We start from the raw sequence: 26289 nt of genomic DNA, 5'->3' as shown, positions 1-26289 counted from the left end.
TAGGTTAGCTAGCCGAAGCTTATTATTAGACGGGATGACAGCGTCTCCACTTCTGTACACAAGTGAAGTATTATAGCATTCTCGAAAATTATGCTATTAAAGACAACCCTTAGAAGCTTCATTTCATGTTTCGTTTAGTGGCATCAGAAAAAAATACTAGTGGGAGAGTCCACGCTATTAGCATCTACTTTTATGAACATCCACCACTGAATTAAAAAGTAAACCCCATGATTTACTGTCCGTACATTCACTTTTCACTCTGACGGCGCACAAATTATGTCATCAGCGTCAACACGAGGTTTGTTGTTCGTTGCAGCGTGAAATGAGGAGATACTCACCAAAACGCCCACGCGATGACAGCCATCAAACGGAGCTGGCTGGAGTCAATCAATCACAGCACAGCCCCCAGCAGATGGAACCGAACGTTTACCACCAATCGATATGAGGCGAAAGTTTATAAATCATTCCCGGTTTGTACAGAGCCGTTCTACACGGAATGGGGGATGCATTCTGTTGTTTTGCCATTTACATGGTGTTTCCTGTTTAGTTTAGACATGACAGTAGGAAGCTTTGAATTGATCCTGATAACTCAAGTCTATTATAGCATGGCGATTTCACTGTTTTCGCAAATTGAATATTAAAGCCTTCATCAGTTAATTCGGCTTGAATTAATAGGCTAGGTAAATCGCATTTGCAATAGTCGCAAAAGTAAACAAAAGGCCATTATGAGACATATTTGAATATCTGACTAATGCATCGCGTGGTCATTGAATGTTGAAGCTGTTCTATTGAAATATTCATACTAGTCACAACCATAATAGCGCAGAATCTATGATAAATTACTCACTATGAGGGTAAACTAGAACGCGCTAGAATGAATCATAATACTTCAGCTAAGCAAGACGCTTATTCTGAACATAAAAAGTGGCGAAGTCCCGTCAAAAGTCTAATCTGGTGAATTGCTCGATACAGCCGGTCGCTCCGACTTCGATGCCAGAACTATTTCGTGTAATTCCATAGATACTCCGGATTTCCCCTGATTTCTACGGAATACTTCATATCTTGTACATCCGTAGAAGTGAAACGAAGCCGTAGAAAATTTCGTAGATCTGGCAAGCTCAGGACTCTTGTGCAGCGGCTTTATGGTGTTTCCCGTCGTCGCTTTAAGCGTCGTGTAGGTGCTTTCACTGTTTCATCGATCCGTGCACCAGCTTTCCGAATGTATTCTGCAGCAACTTCTCACGCTGATAATCGCTGAATGTTCAGACATATTTCCCACGCCCATCTCGATTTGAAATCGTTGGACAGCCGAGTGCGAGTCACTAGGAGATAATAATTTGAATGGAGCTTTGGCCTCCAAAAAGACTCCAAATTACGTCTGGAAAGTGTCTCGAGGTGTCTGCTTCCGAACATGCAAAAAACTTATTTCCTTTCCGGTGAAATATCTCTAAGGATGTTGCAATGTTACACTGACGCCCCCAGTTCAAGGCTGCCTGTCTATAGTTTTTTGAGCGTTCCTCATTTCCAAGATCTGCTCCAGTTGGTTCAACCACCTAAATCGCGCCACCGCCGTCTTGTAACGTAAGGATATGATACGAACACTATTTTTACGGGAATTTTGTCCAGCATTTTCACACCATGTCAAATTCTTCAAAGGTTCAAAGTTTACCTGATTTCTTGAGATGATACTTATTCGGACAGTACCCTGTGAGTAGACCTGTAAAAGTCCATAGGTCTTCTTTATTGACCCTAAGTAGCGCAGAGCTCTTCTCGCGATTTGGCTCTATGACTATTCTCGATTGTCGTAATTGTCGTCGCTTTTTTCCGTTCACCGAGTTCAGTTTTCAAAGCGCTCGGTGAGACTCCTCAAAAAGGTTTTGGACTACCAAAGTTACTGGATGAAAATTGTCTAGCTGTGAGTGAGTGAGTCAGCCTTCTCATTTTCTTCGATTTGATAGTAACCAGGGACCCAGTATAAATAAACCTGGTTTTTCTTAGCCGGCTGTGGGAGCGATAAGAGGCATTCTAACACTAATTAAATATCGCAGAAAATGTAAATATTTGCGTATCGGTAATTTCTCTTAAAACACGTAGTTGTGCATTCTTTCATCACGTATACTTCCGCCTGGAGTATGGTTGGCCAGTGTCCAATGAATGATATTCTTCAACTCCTGAACTTGTGAATCCCGCACTCGCCGAATCATTCATTTTAGAACCTGTGTAGAAGCAGTGTGAACCGTCTCGAATTCTTGGCTCACCTTTTTTCTAACTTTCTCGTTCGGTCTCTGATATTCTGTTAGGAATTTACTATATGGCTTGGTTTCATTTCCACCCAATCCTCGTCGCTTTTTTGTTGGATTATTCTTCTGGGTAACGATTCAGCCTAGTAGCACTTTTTTTCCGCTTCTAGTCGAACCACCTGATGAAGTTGAAAAAGGTGAAGTACCTATCGCATCAGAGGTTTTTCATGGATTACTTCCCCTAGCTACACAAATCGACGAACAGGCCAATCTTTGGATTTTAACAAGTTTAGTATCTGGTAGAGTATAATTCCCAAAAATTTCGCTTCAGTGTTCCGTCCATTGTACCCTCCCAGCTTAAGCGACTTTTTTGCCATAGAATTTCGCCAGATCGCGAGACATCCTTCGCCATCATACGCTATTCTCACATACTCCACCGATGTTTCTAACGTTTGCGGTAAATAATTGAATTTTTCCAGATGATGATTAAAAAAACAAAGAAAGATAATTGAGTTGGATAAATTTCCCATTAATGGTAATTTTATGAGCTTATTTGCAAAAAATTCTACGCCCTTGCGAGCGGTCTTCCAGCAGTTAACCGGAACATTAGTCATGACTGACAAAAACATGCGTGCAGGCATGTTTTTAAGCTCTTTCTTCGTTTTTTTTTCAATTAATTCCTCCTCCGTTTCCGCGACAAAATTATTGGAATAGATCTTGCGCTTCAAGTTTTCAGAAATTCTAGATGGGACGCAGTTGGGGACGTTGGGCGGATTCACCGACTTCGGTACCACATCGATATTCAGCCGCTCCATCTCCTTCAACGATCGCTCCGAGTAGTGGGCCGACGCCAAATCTGACCAGAACACCGTGTCTTCGCCCTTATGGTATGTCTTGATGAACGACGCAACTTCTTGCAGGCACTTCGTACTATAAATTTTCCCGTTCACGGCCAGCCCGGAGCGAGAGAAGAGCGGCTTTGACATCCCCTTCTCGCTGATTGTCAGCCACAGCAGCACATTCTTGGGGAACTTGATGTGTTAAAGAAACTTCACCTCGGTGCTCACTTTCTTCGTGGAGGAGGTGAAATACAAAGTGCCCTGCTAGTCGTTGCCATCCCGGGTGAGAAAGGTCTCGTCGTCCATTTGCCGGTAAAATCGAATTGACCATATTCATGCGCTGACGCTGCGTCATTGATTGCAGCTCCAACACTAGTGGACGGGACTGCTGCTTCCTGACATGAATGTCCATGTTCGCCAGGTACTTTTTCACTGTTTGGCCGGTTGCACAGACTTCGTGGACAAGCACACGCAGCGATATAGCCACTTTTCCCTCGGTCTTCCTCTCCAGCATCCTTTGGAGCTTCTTGTCGCTCAGGGTCGTCGGCCGTCCGAAAGCGGGTTTACTTTCAATGCTCTGATTGCTGTCCAATAGTGATCCAAGATGTTGTAGATGCCGGAACGGGCGTATCCGGTGTCCAAGAACTGCCGCACGATGTCCTTTTTCGACGCGACCGGGTACCTTTCTTTGAACGCGCACACTTCTGAACGAAGTAGTTTCACTGTTTTCGCCATCACGGTTGGAGTTCAACTGATAGAGCTTTCCATTTTTCCTGCTGACTTGTGGGATAATATGATTGATGCTGCATGCGTAGTTTCGTCAGTGCGTGTAAAGGTAAACCCATGAAAAATCGTCAATTTTTCTCCATTCTTTTTAACGCAAACGTTATTGCCCCACGAACTCCCTCGCAAACGGTGATAGTCGACGGCATAGAATCTGGCAGGGTACCTTCTAGTGCGTGTTCTGCAGCGCGTAGAAGAGGCACACAATACCCTCTATCCAGTCCTGCGGTACTACCTCTTCCTCTCAAATTTGAGCAACCGTGGCAAACTGCGGCAACAAAACTTTTAAGCTGCTTTTCTACAAAAATACACTTTTTATATTATTTTTTTAGTGTCAGGGCTACTATGATCAACTTTTACAATATCTAATGAAAGAGATTTTTTTGCACAGTATTTCAAACAGCTTTTCCTTTGATGCCAAAAAATACTTGGTTTCATTGAAGCTGCAGAGCGTTTCAAAGTAATGCACTTTTTTAAAAAATTATGTCAAAAAACGTCAGTATGCCAAGCTTTGAAAAGTCATAAAAATCGGATATCATGATATTGCGTTCAAATTTTGGATTTAAGCACTTGAATGTTGTAGCAAGAAAGGAGAAATATTATGAAACAGCTTACAGAAAAGACGGAAAACCAACAAGGATTATTAATATCTTAAACATTGATTGTTGGTAGTGGAAAAACCCTGGTACATACCTGATGTTTTCATCCTGAGCTCGTCAATGCCCAAAATCAATTCTCTATTTACTTTCCTATCACCTTTGAACCTACTACCTAGATAAATGAACTTTATCAGAAACAAAAAAGGTTTAACCATTACGATTGCAAAGTGCTTATCAGTAATTAATAATAAAATCTGGCACTAAACTTGAAAGTAGTAAAGACCACAGATTGTAGGTATGACGAATTTATCCGGCAATGAATCATAGAATATTCATAATTTCAAATTAACTCTTTAATACACATAGTGGTAAGTGAAATTTGCTATTAAACCGTGCACCTCTGTATGGGTGAGCTGAAATATGCCAACTGTCTTAACGTGTGCGAAGTTAAGAATGGAAGCCAAATGGCCTACTAAACAGACTTATTAGTTTTTCACTGCACCACTGATATTTTTACCAATGGTTTCGCTTGAATGCTATGCCGATTGGCTAGCATTTCTTGCCTCATACTTAAAGCGTTTTTTCTATCTTTTTATTGTCGGCATAAGAGAAATGAGCATTCTGTATGGAAAATGTTCCGAAATATAATATGTTTGCACTCAACCTGGTTGAATTTGAACCCATATTTTCACTAGGCTGTTGGGGCAATATGCCAGCCATCATCTGGACATCTGTTTTAGCTACAGAAGTAAACCCAATTAAACGATTATAACAAACGTCTAACAGAAATATATCAGAGCTTTATTGAAATAACAAAGTCTGCCATATTTTTGATATACCAGAATATGTTAAAAAAACCAGAACAATCATAAGCACAGAGTTAAATCAAATTTTGCTATCATACACTTGGATGTTTGAAAACTTGATGACAGAAGTAAAAGAGCATGAAACCAAATAGGGTAGGGAACATATTTTAAGCAGCTTTAGGAACCGCCTGTGTATTCAGACGAAATACTCGAATTGTGTTGGGTGAAACTCAAACAGTAGTATATCAATCTGTTCTCTATCGTTTTCCCTGTCAGAACTTGTTTTCAGATTGTAAAACTTAGTTAGCAAACTTTAACAATCATCAATCAAAGTTACCAATCGAGGGACACTATTCTGCCGTGAGATGACATTGTGACGTAGATCCAAGTGATCAGTTTTTCAGTACGGCCCAAAAACGAAAGAATTCTTCGTCACTTTTGTATGGAAATGTATGCCAACGTCACCTAGTTTTTTTGATTTTATGCAACGTACGAATAAGTAACAACAAAAAGGAAGATACCAGAAGATAGGTCTTCGAATAATAAATACATTGGCATGAAAAACTCATATTCGAGAAAGTGGCACTTACGTCACTTTGTCATCTCACGGCAGTATTCCAATCACCCCGAACCTATTTTAAGCAGTCTCCATCTGTTTTGCAGGCGTTTTTTTTTTCAGCACCCGAAGTGGCTCCTAAATGGCTGCAATATAGGTCGATTTGTTTCAATTGCAATTGTTGACAGAATTCTTTGTGATTAACGGTATTTCCTATATTCGTAAGACAGCTAGACAATCAAAGTTTTCGTTTCCATCATAGAAATTGTCGATATTGATGAAAATGCAGGAGTTTGAGGCCTGTTTTCTTCGACTGATTAAAATAGGCGCTACTGCCTAAGCCGTTCCCTACCCTACATCATACATCGAAGATACCAAGCTGCTTTAAGCGATTGCCGTCGATATCCTTTCCGATAAAAAAATTCGAACATTGCGCAGTTTTTTCCAATCAAATAATAAATATTTTAGATTTTAAATCAGTATAATGTAATCTACCTGTATTTTTTCTACACGCTGATATATATTTAGTAACTGCATTGCCAGCTGTGTGGATTACCACGTTGACACGTTTTCGAAAAGAAAACTTCCTGAGTTATCGATCCACAAAATATATCACAGTCATTCCATGTCAAGTGATCAGGCAAATGCAACGACCCTCTCCGATTCGCTTCAAAATGAATAAAATGACTTGTTTTAGTTCGAAACTGAAAAATCCAGAGTTTGGGGTCAATCGGAAAACCCCTCCCAAATGCGGGGCCCTAAAACAAGTCATTTTATTCATATTAAAGCGAATCGGAGAGGGTCGTTACATTTGCCTGATCACTTGATATGGAATGACCCATCAGGATTATAACATATCTTGATATTTTGGTACGGCCCACAAAAATATTTATGCATTTTATGAAAGTCTGTTTGGAAATAAAAATATATATTGATGCAATAGTTGAAAATTATTTTAAATAACACGATTGAAGACAAAATTGCAATAATGTTGTAGCATATTTATAAGAAAACTAGTTGGCCCGTAGTGGCTAGCCACTTTTAAATGCATTTTGGACTATTAAAAGTTTTTTATTTCTTCTGAAATGATAAATTATTTTTTGAAATATCGAGTTGACGCTCAAGATGTAACTATGACACTATCAACAATCGATGCAGATGGCCAACACTGGTTTAAAACCTAACATAATTTTCTAAACTGTGATAAATCCTCCGTTCAGTAGATCATTAAACGCTTGGATTGATTGCTTACTTGAAAACAAATTTACATCTCGCTTCTCATACGGATCCACTGCACAGTGTTTTTTCCAATATCTAAGGACTTTTTCTCCATTATTTGATTATTTTCGAAAAATTGTTTTCAAACGATTAATTTTTTTTTTTAATGTCATAACTTGAATAATAGTTGATTTTCTCAATTGTTTGATGTTATATTTAACTAAACTTACAAAATAAATCAAAATGAATGTGATTGAAAAAAAATACAAAAACCATTGCTCATGAAAAAATTCTGGATTGCTCAAGAAATTATTCACACATACAATAGTTTGGAATAACTGAGTACAGTCCCCTTTTAATCATTGATGGGTAGTTCAAACCATTCTCTGATACTCCGATATAACTTCACACATAATAAATGACGCGCATGAAACATCTGTCATCTGCGTTCCATCACAGAAACCTTTTCTAATGTTGCGTAACAACATAACAATCCTCATTCCATCACAACCCCCTTTGTCTACTTCTTTGTTTTCGTCTTTTTCTAAATAAACAAACTAATATTATTTGATAAAAAATTAAAAAATGGTGGCTTACTGTAGTGCTTTTGCAGGATAGTAGGTAAACCTATGTTTAATTTTTAAAACTTTGAAGATTTTATGTCGATATTCCAAAATATCCTAAATCGAAACAGTTGATCAGATTTTACATAATGTTTAAAAATAATGACCAATAGCATAACCTGATCCCGGCGGAGAGAAATCAGTTTTTAGCTTAAAAAATGAACTTCAAACTCTTATTACTCATCACATACACAATTGACACAAACTGTACTTCATATTAAGGATCGATCTGTTCTTACTAAATACTAAATAGTTTCATTGTAAAAATTGTCAAGTATAGTTGTTGAACTTGAATCAAAGTTTGAATGTCATGCGTAAGGAATGGGTTTAAGCTTATACTGTAGATTTTTTTTAAAACAGCTAAAATTTTCTCGTATCAGCAAAATAATTATCGCTTTTCCCGATCTTCTTGAACGTTGTAGTTATAGTTAAAGGATAAATTCGGGGTACAATATGTGCAGCATGTCTTATGTAGGTTTATGTCTTTTTTATTTTTATTTTTCAAAATATCGAAAAAAATTTATATTTCTCTATCTTGAAGTACAACCTTCGAGAACATTTTTGTAAATTTTCCTAGAGTTTTGAGCAATAGGGAGCAAGTTGGATAGATTTCAAGTGCGGCTCGTCACGGCGCCATAAGCTAAACTTGAAACTCGATATGGTGTTGTGCTTAAAATGGCTTTACCAAGGTACAGCCGGTTTCTTAAACTTTTTTATAGTTGTTCGTTATTAACGTCTTCAGTCGTAATTAATATTTTTAATAAACGAATAACTTTTTGTTATTCAATAATTGTACTATGAGATAATCACAATTTCAATGCATATAAAAATTGATACACATTTAAAAAAAAAATCCAAACTGCCTATTTTCTCGAGCGAAAAGATTTATAATCCTCATCATGTTGCTTGGGTGCTGCTCTATTCCATCACTTGACAACCTAATTTTGATGGTAATGCCATGACATTACGGATCTTATTGGACATGTTACTATAAAGCAACGTTCATAATCGTTCTTACATCAAATTGCATTAATCAATTTCAAATTTTCTTCCGCCCTTTATTACGTTTTAGGCAATTTTACTGATGCACTTGCATTAAAACCTTTAGCCATGTGCTAATTTACCACGTGTGCCGAATATTAGTTAGGATGCAGTTACCTTTGGTTTTCTCACGACTGGCTTCATACCAGGCGAGAGGAGGTGAGTGGAGGACTAAAGGCAAAGCTAACTTGTAGTTAGAACAGGAGTGTTTGCGTTGCTACATATAAAAAATAACAACTTTGGTGTACCTCAGGTTCACAGTTTGCTTGGGAAAAAGACAATTTGAGTACCTTTCGTTTGTCGTGCGCGTGACTGAAAGACAAGCAAACTATATCTAGATAAACATTTCAAAAGGTCCTATCTGCTTTCATCGTTTTTCCGAAACGTCTTTTTATTTTGGTAACGGTTTAACTTTAGTAGCTCTCCCTAGCGTGGTTTATGTTTATCCCTCCGCTATCAACTTGTCCAAGTAACGTGTCATAAAAGGTGTTTGATAAGTTGTGGTGATTGAATGAAATTGATCTATCAAAAAATCGGTCAAAGCAGATAGGACCTTTTGAAATGTTTCTCTAGATATATATTCCGATTTGTAAGAATCATTCTGATATTTGTAGAGCACAAGTTGATTCAAACACAGTTCGTACCTAATAAAATATCAAGATATGTTATAATCCTGGTATATTTGGCTGATCGGAAACTCACGATTGATTGAACTTTAATCTAACTATTCGCTTGTTTACTATTAAAAAGACACATGAAAGTTCTATTGTGAATTAACCCTTTCCTGCTCATGGTGACTCTAGAGAGCACCAAGAATGGTAATGACTATATCTCGACAAAAAATAGTTTGTTTTGACTACATTATTCTACAAAATGTTTAAGTTTTGATAAGCTGGCTTATCAAATGAGAGCCTGAGTCAATACATGAATTGTTATAGAGAAAACTGTAGACCTTCTGGGTTTTTAGGAAGAAAAAATAATGTGTGTTTTTGACAATCGTTTTTGAAGTGGAACTACGTCTTTGTTTTCTATACTGGTATGCATTTAGCGGTCTGTGGTTAGCGATGTCGGTCAGTTAGCTCTCCCACACAGTTATGGTGTCGGGTTCGATTCCCGATCAGGTCGAGGATCTTTTCGAGCTGGAAATTTTCTCGACTCAGCACTTGAGCACGGTGTATCGTTGTACTTACATGCAAAATGTGCCAAAAACAATATCGATAACGAATTCTCTCAACTAAATCTAGTTGATCGAGACCGCATTGGCTCCCAATGCTAGCGCGTGATATAGTATTTTACGCATTCTGTAAAATTGGTAATGAAACTGGCAAATGTTGCGTAAGATTTCAAACAATAATAACAGCATAACCACATGATGGATAACAATAATCAATATGTTGTTGCATAGATGAAATGTTGGACAATTTTAAAATACACTAATCATTATTTTTTCGTTGCAAATCAGTAAATATCGATGAAAAGTTTCAAGGACAAATTTATGCGAACCAATCACATGCGAGCATCCCTAGCACAGACGACATGAATAGAAACAACCCCTTATTTTAAAGAATTCTAAACCTACTGTTAGAGTGTAATAAAAACTGATGTCTTGAAAGCAAATATGCTGGTAGAAGCCACAGTACCGTATATGCGGAACAGAGCGCCGCTGGTCTCAAATCGTCTACCATTGCAGCGGTACACAGCGGTATTTGTGTGCAATCAAGGTAAAACTGCAATACTGCTGCTGATGGTGATTAAAAGTTTATCTCATGAATATGATTACCATAAAAATTTAAAATTACTCAACAAGAGTTGAACATTTTTTCAACGGTTTTAAGTTATAAATTATTTTTGTTTTATTTTATCTTCGATGTCCACAAAATAATCGTAACCGGCATAATATCGGAAAAGTAAATTTTTTTAAATAAAAATTTATAGAAGAGTAAGAGCCGGCGAATGCTTGTGAATTTTTTTCGTGTCTTGAAAAAAGTCCTTGTTGTGCTCAAAGGTGCTTTGAAGCACCATTTCAAATTTTACTTTTTTCTTCAAAATGCAATATTTTACTCTAACTTTTATCGGTCTACAAAGAATTTTACCCAAATATAAATACCCTCTCTCTTCCTGATACACGATAGCAAATAAAACTGGTTACGAAAAAAATCACAACTGTAATGTTCAGTATAAAAAAGTCAAAAGACAATATTGATAGGTACTGGAACGCGACCCCAATTGGCTGGTTGTTTTGTTAATGTTTTCCTATCTAAATATTAAGACCTTTATATTTTTTTTTTCTCAATTTTCGGTACACTTCACAATGGTCCAGAAACCAAATTTAGGGGGAAATTTGGGTCTAGAGCTCTAAAGCAATATTTTAGAGAAAAACTTTCTTCTACAAAGTTGTTACATATGATAAAGCGCTTATTGAAAAATTTATCAAAAATTAGGGTGACCAACATTTTCGATGCAATCAAGTATCTAACTTTTTCATCTTTGTAGATAGAAGAAAAATTTGTTCTACAATGTTATACCTCCATTAATTTTAAGTAACTTTTTAAAAAAAGTTTTTCTCTATCTTTGAAAACAACCGATTTATATTGAAAAAACACATTTTGCGCTCTAACATTTTTATTTCAAGTTTCATCTCGAAACTGTCTTTGAACGACTTTTAGAGCTTTTTGAGAGAAACAATTTGCAATGCTGACATCATAACTATCTCAATCTTACTCAAAGTTATTAATATTTTCCATCAAAAAATATGCGTTTTCCATTTGTATGTCATTCTTTTTGGGGCAAACATAAAATATATCTCTTGGTCTCATTTTGAAGGGCATACTTGACTCTATAAATAAAGGAATTTTTAAGAATATGTTATTTTTTAAATTTGAGTGAATTCAATTTAAAAACAAGACGAATAGAATGCAGTTCGTCAACAGTTCCACCGACCTTTATCAAAAATACAAAAAAAAAACTATCAAATGTTACGAGAAAGCAGTTATGACGTTCGATTTTATTGTTTAGTGTATTAGTTTGTTACACCAGTTATATGAATTGCTCAAATATCTTTTCTATTGGTGCTCCGCTATCATTGTAAGTATATTGCAGACCTAGATTGCCAAGTTAACTTTATGAAAAACAACTACCGTAAAGTGCCCTATTTCTGTGCGGTTCCTAATTCTGCGCACTTCATATTAAAACGTTAAAAATATATCAATTAAAAGCAGATTTTCAAAAATAATGTTTGGAAGTGAGTTCCTATATATTAACTGTAAACTCTCTGCTTATGTTTCTTTTTTTACTAAACAGCATCAACATTTTGATACTAAGTGCGCAGAATTAGGGCGCCTCACGGTATATCGATGATTTGACAATACTTCATATAATAAAAAACAGCCGCCAAAGTGGTTATTTTCATTGTCTTGTTTCAAAGTGTATCTGTCCAGATTACCTTATCTAACAAAAGGTGATGATACCATCTAATTCACAACTATTAGCATAGCGTTTGGCCTCACAATTTACATCGCGCAAAGTACAGGTGGAGATCAATATAATAGCGCAAATGTTGATACCACATCGATTCGGTATGCTTTCATTTTCGGATTCCGACGAGTCAGCCTACCATCCCGTACGATCCGCATACCGCACGACTAAACCAACCGTTAAGCTAAACGGCCAGCATCCCAGCCAACGGGTATTGGACCAATCATTTCGTTCTGGCTTCTCATTTTCGTTTTCATTTTCATAAACGTGTAACTGGATTCGAAGTCATTATGAAGCCTGTCCAAAAGGCAGTTTCATTCTCGTCCAGCCGTTCAGCAGCGCCATGCCACCACCACCACTTTCGGGCATGCAGAGAAGCGCGAAGGAATTCCTTTGAACATTTGCCGCCGTTCTGTAGTAAATATGGATTTGGCCACTCCGTTCATCTGGATTTATGAAGAACTGCGTGCAGCGGTGGTTGGTCCTGTCGTTGAAGGTCACACATGAGCAGTGCTTTATTGTTGCGGGTGGTGAGGGTGTGAACTCAATGACAGTGACAGTTGACACTTGCTGAGCGACCGAGGTTTTACGCTTGTTAAGTGAAGCCTTAACGCAAACACGTCTTGAACTAGTCTTTTTTGGCATGGATTTTCTATGATATTTTTGATTACGGCCTAACATAATAACAAAACGGTTCTACTCTAGCAAGTATTACAGCGTCTGATTTATAACAAGCTCATCAGTAGAAATTCCTTTCTCACAAACCCAATTTGCACCGAAAGGAAGCATTGAGGTTGCGTGGAAAAAATGGGACCCAATTTATCGTCCACACTTCCCTAGCGCTTTGAAGTCACACGATTCACGCTTCCTAACGCTGAGCCCCGAACGGATCTTAACGAACAATAAAAAAATCCAAATTAAAAAAGAACAGCCAGTGTGTGTGTTGGTGTGTGAATCAAAGGAACTCGCCTAATCGACCGACATTCCGCTGCCTGTTGTCGGCTTGTGCCGCTACGGGAGGAAAGTGTCAGTGCGGTTTCCTTTGATAGGATTTATTTCGAACACACAATAACAGCGCCCCGAACTGGATCAATTTCATGTGTCGAAAACAGGATCCGTCCGGTGCGGAAGATAGATGATTCCGTCACTAATTCAGTCAAAGGGCGCGTCTCGATCAGCGTCGAAAAAGGTGTTAGATTAATTTACGCGATGAGTCCACGATTTCCTGGATCACTTTTGGAAGCCCGACAGGGATAACTGTGAAAAGAAGCGCCAGGTTTTTAGTTCTGATCTTGACAGGATGAGAAGCGATTTTGGTATTAATCGAAAATTTGATTAACTTTCACGGGTACCCGAACTACGGCAGGTGAAATTAACGATTTAATATTTTATAGAGAAAATTGATGATCATATTCCCCTGATTCCACTAGAAACCAAACAAAAATCGATTTTCAAAACCAGAAGTACCGCAGGGACCTAGCATCGCTACACAACAAATAAAACGATACAGCAAGTGACATTTGCGGCTTCTCATCGTACGACTTCAAAGCACGCCATTCAGAGAAAAGTCAGCAAACAACAAAACAGTGCCGTGCTGCTACGAAGCAGCCAATTGATGATCTACGGGATGCGGCTTTCTCAGCCTTGATGATTCTGACGAACAGTGCAAAAGGATGAAAAATGGTTCATCCTTGTTTAACTTTCACACGTCCCACAGGGGACAACAACAGTGTGCACCTACCTACACGGGCATGCGGAAGGACTCCGCAGCGTTGCAGTTTGGTGCAATTTCGGGCCAATTGAATCACAGCCACCGAGGCACCGACTTGCTTTGACTTAAGCCGAGAATCATTCTACGCCCATCAGTTCGACAATAGCGAACAATGTGATCAAATGAAAATATTTGTACCTTTTGCGGCATCCTGTTATGCCGACAGCGATGAGTAAAATTCAAAGAAAATCAATGGTGGGTGGAAAATTGAGTGTCACAGATTTGTACTGTTTTCGTTGAGTGATTTTGCTCCAAAGAAACCTTTGATAATCGAAAGACTCGAAAAAAGCCAGAGTGTCTTGGATGAAAATTGACTAAAATCAGTAAGTTTCAATTCATCACTAAAAAAATCAAGAATAATGTCGTTCTACTTCGAATAACTTCAAACAGGCTCAATTTTTTCATACTTTATCTTTTCAGATTTGTAAATATATTATAAATTAACTGAAACGGTGGTTGAAAGCATCCCCGTGCGTAGGATTTATCTTAAATCCTAAATCTTCTCAATCCTAAAATCTTAAATCTTTATCTCATATATTTTTTTTGGAAGTATTTCTTAAAGTAAATACCAAAACAAGAGACAACGAAACAAAAAAAAAAGACAAGAAACAAGTGTATTTTTTTGAAATAACTTTTTTCGGTGCATTCGAACTTATAGTAGAAATTATGTTGAAAATTCCTAGAAAAACTTCCAGAGCCAATATAAAAAATGATAGGTATCATTTAACCAATTTCGCTGGCTAAAAGCTTCACATATCAACAATCAAACAAACGTAAATGTACCCTCCTGTAGGTATTATCGAAAGTGTCGAGATTTTCATCTCATCCGCAGGACAAAACACATTAGAACTGCTGACTAATTGCATAAGCCCTTTTATCTGTGCTCAGCCAGTAATTTCTAGTGGGCACAATACTTACGTTCGGAAGCGGCACCGTTTGATTCATTGTGGTACGATGTCAAATGGCTGCATGTTGTGCTTTATGGAACCAACACCTATCTCTCTCTCAACCGAGAATGGTAAAGTTCACGTATGGTTGTGTATCGTAAAATGCACCCATTCATTAATGCTAGGCTCGCCGCTCGATTCAGACCGCAACCATCGTAGATAGAAAGCTACCGACAACACCCCCCACTGGTCATTTACCATGATTTTTTTTCCTACTCTACTGATACGTACTTGTTCCTAAGCACCACACATGGCACTACAATTGCGCCTGTATCCGTGCAAGCTCCCAGCGGGTGAAATTTATGCAGCTTGTGCCAGAACCATTCTCGTGTGTCCTTTTTTGCGGGCCCGAAATGACGAAGCCTACGGTCTGCAGAGATGCGGCAATTGCAGAAGCTTGTTCCGGTCAATTGTTCCGGCCTACAATGCTCACCTACGGTCAGTGAACTAGGACAAAACGGGCAGCAGTCCTTCGGCCATTGTTTGAAGGTGATAGTTCCAGAGGAAAATATTGACCCGACACACTCAGCTGCGAGAGCGGTCTTCAACCATGGTGGCGATATGGTGGCACCTGGATCGATTTGGTCGGTTTCCCCCCAGGAAGTCCGGAAGCAAGAGCCTTTTTTGTTGTATCCGAGAGCTGATGTGTGTCGCAGTTTGTTTTGATGTTCGTCAAGGACGGCACTTATAATGGCCTGTCCGTGGAGAAATTGTTTTTTTATGACCTTGAGTGATAGATAACGGAAAGAGGACAAACATCTCGGGGTTGTAGTATAGCTTCGTGCAAAACTTTTATGATATTAATTGCCGGAGAAGACGCAAGCAATTTTTATAAGCGTAAAACTAATATTCCGTATAACCTTCTCAATTTCGAATGTCTTAGAGTGAAAGCCAAAAGCTGTATACCAACGATCTGAAAAATCACTTTGAAACATCCTTTTTTTATTTTCTTTTTTTGGACAATTTTAAACATTGAAAGCATTGATTCATAAAGATAAACCTTGCGATTTGTCTTAAGTCTGCAAATGCATGACGAATCTGATATTGGATACATTCAAACCCGAAAGGCAACTCGTTTGAAATGTTTGTTTCTCTTGAAATGAGAATATCCTTGAATTGAATCTTGAAATTGTACTTGAAGTATCGTCACTTGTAAGATATTCGGAGACAACCTTCGAAACGAGTTTTTCTTTTGTCGAAATTCAGCTCAAAAATACGGTGAGAACGATATCTGTCAAACGAAAAGTCGAAAACCTCAACTGGAACTTCTCCATTGCAAATCGCTAACAGTTGTTTCAAGAAAATTTCTGTAGTCGGATGCGAAATGTTTACATTTAATATACATTTAATGATCAGAAAGTGTAGTTTGCAAAGCAACGCCCGCAAGTTTGGCGTAAAACTACATCAGGCTGTTTGATATATTCATGGCATTTTGGCATTCGAGAGTGATCGCTAATTGTAAGTTCGAAACAAACTTGTCCTCGTCAATAATTCCTTGAATTAGAGACCTTAATGTTACAATAGTTTTTTTTTTTGTATATTTTTGTGTATTTTTCAATATGTGTCTGTCAACAGCTTTAATTTAACACAAATAAAATAACTCTCTGAAAATGATACGGTGGCTCTGAATGAATTCAAAATGGCATCTGGGGACGTCAGTTTTTGGCTCCTTCGCATCATACCGATTATGATAATATCCATATTGGAATTCAACCATTTAAGAATTTTTTTCAGAAACTGTCGTCATCTTGGATTCAAATTGGAATGTGGAGTGAATTTCTAGAAGACCATTTTGATTACGGAAATACCAATATTGGGTGTTATTTGGTTGTTTTTCCATGAACCGAAAGTCACCATCCTAGAATTAAAAATAGTCCCTAGGGTCGATTTTTGGCTCCCTTGAGTCATCTTGATTATTTTAAGCTGTTCTCCGGAAAAACTGGTTGAAATATGTGTTTCATTTGCGTGGAACCCCTATTCCAGAGAAAATAGGGATGTCAAACCACCACAGAAATATTTCTCGCTCTCAAAAACTTTTACAGGTTCCATTTACTTGATTAGTTCTCAAGTTATGCAGAAATTTGTGTTTCATTTGTATGGCAACCGGAGGGAGAGGTATCATACCACAATGGAAATATTTATTTATTAATTTGGTCAAATTCAGTTCCATTTACTTGATTAGCTTTCGAGTTATGCAGAAATTTGTGTCACATTTGTATGGCAGGGCAGCCTTCCCTTCACGTTATTACGTCGTCGTTAAAACACAGCTTCGCTACTACTTTATTATCAAATACTTGTACAAGAGTTAATGGAATTAGTTTTATCTTTTTTTTTTCTTTGTATGGACTTATCCCTGCAACCATAGACATTTGTTCTATTTTGATATTGCCCAGGTGCTTTTACTGTACTCCACACTTCATATTATTGGCAGGAAGTAAATGATACGGTTTTCATTTTCTATATTCGTGTTTGTGTGCGATGTTTTACTTTCATTAAATTTTGTACAGTGGTCTTATCGACCTTATTCGACGCCAAACGCCAGTTAGATTTAATCTGCTGCTCGTTTCCGATGAATTTATTAGTTTTTTTGATATTCCGTTTGACCAAGTCTTAATACTGTTCGATAGAGCGGAAATCTGGGCTGTTAGGAGGGTTCTGGTCTTAGGGTACCACAACCACGTTGCTCGCATCGTACCACTCGATCGCCTTTTTCCCACAGTGGCAGCTTGCCAAGTCCGACCAGAACAGCCCAAGCCTGTTATGTTGCTCTAGGAATGGTAGCAGCCGATTTTCCAGGCACTCCTGGACGTAGATCTCTTGATTGACGGTTTCGTTCTGAAGGAAATGCCGCTTTTTAGACCACGTGTACAAATGGCCGGCCAGACGAGGTACTTCGGGAACTTCGATAGTTTGATGGTTTTGAAAATTTAGGCCACCTTTCCTTTTCCTGATACGTTAAAAAACTCCTGACCCTGAAGCTGCTCGAAATCAACCTTCACATAAGTTTCGTCACCCACGGTCGAACTTTGTTAGCAGATTACAGTTTTTCGGACCACCGCTTTGCCGAGAAGTTTTGATCGTAATCTTGGTTCGCCACCTTCACCATCTCAAACGACGACAACCCGGTTCGTTTCTTGGCCCGCTGCACATTAATATGGAAGACAATGAGCTTGCCAGTGACATACCTGATGGAGAGGTAAGGATTCCGCCTATAATTCGCTTCCACCTTCTTCATCGTCGCTGCCACGTACGAATTACGATTGCCGCCGCTTGCAGGCTTCCCGAGGGTCGACAGACGCTCCCTGAACACTTTTGAAATATATGTTATGGTCGATTTGGCCACATCCACCAATTTTGCCAATTTAGCGTACGAGTACGTCGGATTCTCTTACTGCGCGAGCAAAATTTTGACAACCTGTTCCTCATGCTTGGACGCCATTTTGAAAACTGGAGAGCAACCGGTGAAAACTCATTTTAGCAACCATTGTATACACACTCAACTTCCGAATGCAACATTTCATGTTTTTTTTAATGCATTTTTAACAGAAATACACCAATTTGAAGTCGACCAATTTTTGCGCGTTCCAGTCTTTAGTGTTCATGTTCGTCGCTTTAACGTTATGTTTACGAGAAATCTCTGAAGAAATAATATAAATGGCTAAAAACCTGTAATCTTTCATTTTCATCTAGTTTGAGGTTTGGTGCCACACCTGTGTAATTCAGAAGTTATTTCCGTTCTTTGAATTATTCGAAACTATGAAAATAAGTTTTTGTGGATTATACATAACAATTAATTCTGAATTATTGATCCAGTCTCTTTGATGTCAAAAAATGAATTGTGTTATATCGATTATAGCGTAAGATTTTGAAATTTGCTGCCTCTAAAAATAATATAAAAATCGGTGCGGCCACTCTTTATAATAATTGCTTCCGATGAAGAACGCTTAAGGGGTTGTACACAGAGTTGCCAATAAAATTTTTAATTGAACTGGAAGAATGCTGAAGAAAAAACTGCAAAAAACCAAATTCCAAATAAATTTGCAAAATACCTAAAAAATAAATTGTGAGAGAGCTTTTCTGTGATGGTTTTTGAATCCAATATAAGTTTTAAATACAGCAAGTTCGGGCTTACATTTTGTTGAAATTATAGACTGCAAAAAAAGCAAAGCCTTGGTGCTACATTTCGAATCGGAACTAGACCTTCTGTTTATTATACACAGACTTCGCAGCCAACTGTTGGATGTACAGGACAATTGTGGGGCTAGCGCTACGATAATATTGACACTAACAGTCTCTCCCGAGCCGAGACTCGAACTTACGACGACTGGTTTGTTAGGCCAGCATCGTACCTCGAGACCAACTGGAAGGTTTGAAATTGTAGACTGAAAAACTTCATTTACAGGAGCAAAATTACAAATTGCGCAACCAGCTCATCGCAAAATCATGAAAATGATGCTTTATTCATTTACTTCAACTTTGAACAAAAGAACTGATGCAACGTTTTCTTACGTTACATCTGTGAAGTTTAAATTTCAATTATCTTTGAGATCGCTATCCCTAGGTATCTAACAATTTTTAAACTGCTACGCCACTGAAGTTTATTTGGTCGCCTTTATATAATATCTTTGAGATAGATTGTTTTTATTTTTATATAACATTAACCCATCATTGCATTTAATGTTTTTTCATGATCTGATAAAACCCAATCTGATAAAAACCAATTTGTTAGTTTTAGAATAAAGCTGAGATTACTTGCCTTTTTCATCTCAACCATGCAATACCATTTTGGCCGTGTTTCGTACGAGAAGATACAATACTGAAAATACTGAAAAACGTAGCAATCCAAGCTTCGCGAAAAGACGTCTTTTTTCCGCGTCCGCGTTTTATTGGAAACATTGATGAAATTCGATGGAAAAAGTGAAAATGTGAACATTCGGGATAGGACCGGCGCCAAGTGAAGAAAAATGAGATTGATCAACGTTGTGCCAGTCATAATCCAGTGGAGTTGCATAAAGATAGTTCCTGAAGCAGCTATTCCATCCGGTGGCGAAGCGCTATTCCTTGAAAGTACCAACCAAGTAGGGAACGGAAACGATGTAATTGTTTGTTTGCGATGGAACAGCTAGCTACGCTGTTTTTTAAACTCGATCAGCAAACAAAGGCTTGTCGCACCAACCAGGAACAGATTGCGGTCATGATGACTTTTTACTACCGTCATGGATCCATTCTTTCGAATCCTTAACTGGAATGCCCGCTCTGTGGCCAACAAGAAGTTAGAACTTCTACATTTTCTAAACACACAACATCGATGTCGCTGCAATAACCGAAACACATTTGAAGCCGAACATAAACTTCTGCCTGCCGGAACACTCGGTAGTCAGACTGGACCGCACAACCTCAGCTGGGGGCGGGGTTGCAATCGCCATAAGGAGAGGACTACCATACAAATCACTACCGAGTTTCAACACAACCTTTGTCGAAGCTGTAGGAATCGAAATTACCACCACTGATGGACCACTCACATTTATTGCGGTCTATTGTCCGAAGCAGTCTCGACGGGCAAATGGAACCACGGTGAAATTGAAGAACGACATCCAAAAGCTGTCTAGAAGAGGAGGCAATTTCGTCATCACAGGTGATCTCAATGCTCGCCACTCCGCTTGGGGTGACTCCAGGTGCAACTCAAATGGTAACATCATCGTAGAAGATTCCAAAGCTGGATATTACTATCCCGCTCATCCGGAATTGCCAACTTACATCTCTCCTGGTGGTGTAGGCTCTAAGCTTGACATTTTTCTGACCAACATCACCGATCGATTTTCGATTCCGAAAACCATAACAGAACTCTCCTCGGATCATCTTCCGGTCATCGCTGAGATTGGTGCTAACGTAGAGCGGCGTCAAGTTCAACAAAGAAGAAATTACCATCGTGCAAATTGGGTTCAGCTGCAGCGGTATGTTGAAAACCATCTTGATGCGGACATCACTTTGAACAGCACTGGAGACATCGATCGTACTCTACAGTCCATGATAGACGTCATCCAGGAAGCAGAGTGCCGCTACATCCCATCTGTTCCAGTGACACGTCAGTTTGCGCAAATCGACGATAACACCAAGCGCATAATTTCCTTGTGAAACTCGCTGAGGAGGCAATATCAACGTACCCGCAACCCTAGGCACCGATTCTACGCTAGACAGCTGACAAAAACCGTTCAAGAACGTCTGGAGAAAGTGAAAAACAGACAGTTTGCAACCGAATTACATAATTTGCCCAACTGCTCACGGCCATTTTGGCGTGTGGCTAAAGTGTTGAAGAACAAACCAAAACCCATTCCGCCATTAATAGTGAATAGTGAAACTTTGCTAGCTTCCCGCGAAAAGGCTTGTGCTATCTCTCAGCATGTTGCCGCTTCCCACAATCTTGGTCGTGATATTGTGAGTGAAATCGAACCAGCTGTCAGTGAATCGATAGTAATTCTGGCCCGCACACCGAATATCTTACCACCTTATCAGCGGATAACAGTGGACGAGGTACAAAACAACATTAAATTCTCTCGGAACGTGAAGGCTCCCGGATTTGATGGAGTGTTCAACCTTGTGCTCAAAAACCTTGGACCAACAGCCTTGTCTGTGGTGGAAAAAGTGTTCAACCGATGCCTTGAATTGGCGTACTTTCCAACAAAGTGGAAACTGGCGAAAGTGATTCCCATTTTGAAACCAGGAAAGGATCCCACATGCCCCAAAAGCTACCGTCCTATCAGTCTGCTTTCTGCCCTCAGCAAGGTATTCGAACGATGCATCTACAGCCGTATTCTGTGCCACGCAGAACTGAACAACATATTCCTGGACGAACAGTTCGGGTTTCGCAGAGGCCATTCAACAACATATCAACTGCAGAGAGTAACAAAACTCATCAATCGGAACAAGGAGCTATCTAAAACAACTGCCATGGCCTGCCTGGACATAGACATAGCATTCGACAACGTGTGGCACGACGGGCTTATCTACAAGCTACAGCGCTACAACTATCCCGTTTATCTAGTGAAGATTGTGCAAAACTATCTTACGCTGCGCAAATCTCAGGTCTGTGTGCTGGGTGGCCTGTCTGGCCCATACGACGTAGGAGCTGGTGTTCCACAGGGCAGCATCCTTGGTCCTGTTCTGTACAACTTATTCACATCAGATATTCCTGAACTACCCAATGGAAGCATCCTGTCGCTGTTTGCTGATGATACCGCCATTATGTACGAGGGCAGACAGATCAACCAAATAGTTAAAAAGCTGCAAACTGGGCTTAACGTCTTTGTGAATTACCACACCTCATGGAAAATTGGTGTGAATGCAGCAAAAACTCAGACCATAGTCTTCCCACATCGGAATAGTCAACGTTTGGTGCCGACAACAAAGATTCGGTTGAACAATGTGGATATTCCCTGGTCGTCAAATGTTCGCTACCTTGTTTTGACCTATGATCATAAGCTACTTTATCGCCCCCACATTGAACAAACAGTAACGAAAAGCTTAGTGCTAATGAAGAAGTTGTACCCGCTAATCAACCGAAAATCGAAATTATCCGTTGTGAATAAATTGACGGTATACAAACAGGTCATCCTGCCGATGCTTCTATACGCCTCGTCGATCTGGAGAACCTGCGCGAGAACCCTCCTGCAAAAGATTCAACGGATCCAGAACAAGTTCCTGAAAATGATCTTGAACGTGCCCTTCGGAACCCGAACATCAGAAGTGCATCAAATAGCTGGTATCGATATGACCGAAAACATAATCTCTGCACACGCTGAAAACACTAAAAAAAAGCACTTAACTCTAGTGCGGTGCTCATTCGTGAGCTTTATTTATAAGTAGCTAGGTATATTTATTTAATAATTAAAACTCTAATGCCGAGCATTAAAATGTAAATCATGTACGTAGAAAAGGAAAAAGTAGTAACACTTATAGTACATTAAAAACATCAGAGTTGAAAAGTTGATAAAATTGAATCTCTCACAATGTTCAAAAAACAAATGTATAATGAAAATACCGTAAGAAAAATAAAGAATATTGAATCCAAAAAACCGAAGCCTCTCATAATAGTTCTAGATAGCGACAACAGCAGTCATCCTCCCTTAGCAGCAGCACTAACAGTGCAGTGGATCAAGGTTGTTAATACGATAGATTATCGTCGATAATCGTCTTCCCCGTTACCGATAACGTATGGTATCCACATCCCTGTCACGAACGTCATCCCCATACATTTCGCTTGAAGCCGTTTTTCTCTGGCTCTCTGGCTCGATTATACGTCAAAAGGCTGTCAGTGCTTGCGAAACAGCGGATTAAGCACCGTCCATGCGAGATCAACTGTTGCTGCAAGTGGTGTGAAGAAATGCAGAAAGCGAAACACGATTGTTTTGTTTTGAACGTTTTATGGATTTTGTGCAGGTGTCACGTTCACGTCATGATCACGTTCAAACATGTTTCAACACGTTCCGGCTAGCCCTACATCCAATATAGTTAGAAGCACGCAACAAATCCGTACAGTAACACATGCGGCACAATGAAAGGAGCTTTTGACCATATTGCCAACCGTAGCGCCATCATCATCGGCGGCGGCTTCAGGAAACTGTTGCCATGACACCGGTCTGATGGTATCGTTATTGACGATGACGATACCGTCTTCAAACTTTAACGATATCGGCGATAAAGGTAGTCACTAGACGTTATCAGCTCACTAACGCCTTATGCCAGTTTTGTCTGCTGTGGTAGCGAGTGGTGTACGACTTGATCAAAAAGCAGGCACGGGATGAGGAAACGTTTTTTCACTTCGTAGGATTGGAGACGAAACATCACTAGGCAACAGGAAGAAACTTTTCCTTATTTGTTTATGTTTCGCTTCTCATCAGGAAAACAATTTTTTCAGTTTTGATTGTTATAGCTTATGAGGCGCTTTTTAAAACACAAATTCGAATAGTAAGGTATGTAGCATTGTCATATTTGCATTCAAAATGCATCTAAATGATATATCTAATAAAGCAAAAAATGGTATTGCAGTGGATTGTAATAAACAAACGTTATTGATTCGATACCGTCCAGTAGCTATCGTCATTGACAATGACGATAATGTCTGAAGACGTAAGCGTCATCGTTGATAACGATAACAGTCGGTATCGTTATCGGCGTTTACGATAAATTATAGATTAACAACCTTGCAGTGGATACCAGCGATGGCGGAAAGCGGCCACAGCTGTGGCGTAGCAATGGATAGCGCACTAGTTGCAGCGGATTCCAGCAATGATAGCAGCTGGGCCAGCTGATGCAGGGACAGTGGATACCAATGGCAGCGTATAGCGGCCACAACTGTGGCATGGCTATGGATAGCGCACTAGTTGCAGCGGATCTCAGCATCGATAGCGGCTGATGCAGTGAGGCACTTCAGTGAAATGCAGTCTCTGTGCGATAGTCGGCACTCGTAAATGCATTTAATGAAAAGTTGACTTATTTTGACAACACGTGAGCCGTCTAGTTTTGAGTGTTAAATCAGCTTTTCACTGTTTATTTTATCACAAGGAATACTTTATTCGCACTATCAGTGATAACGCAAAGATGTGATCGGCATCTTATCCGATACTAAAATGAACAACAAATTGTCCTTTTCAGGATTAAATAAAAACTTGATTGAAGAGGTAATATTTTCTGATGAGGTAATTCACATTTTTAAATTTGTAAAAGTTATAAATTTTACTTTATCTCCGTGTCTCAGAACGTACTGAATTATCTTTTCGTTCAGTCATGAACACGACAGCCGAAACTTTCATTATCTGCATAAAAATCAATTTTTCGCAAAATCAAAATTTAAAAACAAGCCCCAATCATGACAAGCAACTCACTGTATTATTGAAAATGGTCAATACTTGTTGAAGCGCAAAATTCGATTGATCTGATTGGTCGTTAACATGATTGCTTCCCAAGCACAGTCGACAGAAACATAGACCTTGCAATTTGAAATGTGCTCTTTGTCAGTATAAGAGTAAGAATGGGAAATATCGACCGATATGGCTATCGACAGTTATCGATGATTTCTTGCTCCTATCGATAACTATCGATAAGTTTTTCATCCCTATATAAGAGCCTGTTTCAGTCGAAGTTCTAGACAGCGACAACAGCAGTCTTCCTCCTTTAGCAGCAGCACTAGCAGTGCAGTGGATACCAGCGATGGCGGAAAGCGGCGATTGATCTGATTAGTTAACGTTTATTAACTAGAAAAAACAGGGGGCTCTTGTGGCTGTCAAACTCCATACATTTTCCATCTACTACTCATTGATTCTGGTACCAGCGTTTCTGGTACCCACTTTTTGGTTGGTTTGCCCTAAAACAAGTGAAATAGAGTAAACGTCCCATTTTTTCGGTAGACTTATTCTCGAGTAAAAGTCGTTTTAGATGGAAAAAAACCAGAGATCAACATTTGTTTTCAGTACAATGAGCACTTTCAATGAATAAGAAAAGTTTTGTAAGTATTTGAAATGAAATATTACCGCGCGCCGTGATGAATTTATGATTGGTAGGCAAAATGTTGACGTTCATAGGCCCCTGAGAAAAAATGACTGACACGCAAGCAGCCGGGTTATCTTTCTTGTAAAAGTATTCTACTTCAACCTTGCGGTCGTGGCTTTGCACACAACCTTCCTGTTATTTTTTCACAGCATTTTTGTGTTCTATTTTTCATTTTTCGACGAGTTTGACCAATATAAAAAGGATCAAAAGAGTGGCTTTTAAAATCCGTTCAGGGCTGTTACAGTGCTTTATCGTTTTTATCACGGTAAAAAAAACATCCTCTCGTGCATCCAACGAGACTGTGGACTCGGTGAAAAGATAAAAATCAGAATTTTTTGCAGATTTCAATGCTATTAAACAAAAAATACTAACTTCCATGATTTCTTCGAATCCACAGTCTCGCTAGATTCACCGGAAAGTGTTTTTTTTTTTTTTGACCGTGATAAAATCGAAACGGCACTGTAGCATTTGAAGAGAGCACATTTTCGTTATACTCCCACACCATACCGTCCCACTTAAGTAAGACGTCCTACGTCAAAAAACGAGTATTATATTATATTTTATTTAGAACCGACCTATCGAATCGTAAAAAAGTGTTTGAATAAGTTGTTGGAAATTCAATTTAAAGAAATTTAAAAACTTCTTCTGGTTTAACACGAATAACATGCGAAAAGGGCGTATATAAAACAAAAATGGAAACGAAATGTTTTTGAAACATCCCGAAAACTAAGCTAAACTTAGAAATGTTTATTATTTGCGGTATAAATATAAAGTTTACACATACAACGAATAAATAATAAATTTGAAAATATTTTTGTTACCATTTCATTGTTCTAAATGACTTTTT

At 38.9% G+C, this 26289-nt stretch overlaps 1 protein-coding gene across 2 annotated transcripts in view; it reads left to right on the top strand.

The window, feature by feature from the left end:
• LOC129722863 (protein gooseberry-neuro) overlaps positions 1–26289 on the top strand; it is a 124118-nt gene that overhangs the window by 78765 nt on the left and 19064 nt on the right. The window lies entirely within an intron of this gene.

This window comes from Wyeomyia smithii, chromosome 2, assembly GCF_029784165.1.
Source record: "Wyeomyia smithii strain HCP4-BCI-WySm-NY-G18 chromosome 2, ASM2978416v1, whole genome shotgun sequence".
In the NCBI taxonomy this organism is placed as follows: Eukaryota; Metazoa; Arthropoda; class Insecta; order Diptera; family Culicidae; genus Wyeomyia; species Wyeomyia smithii.
The sequence above is the reverse complement of the archived record's forward strand: the minus strand, read 5'-3'. Positions and strand labels throughout refer to the sequence as shown.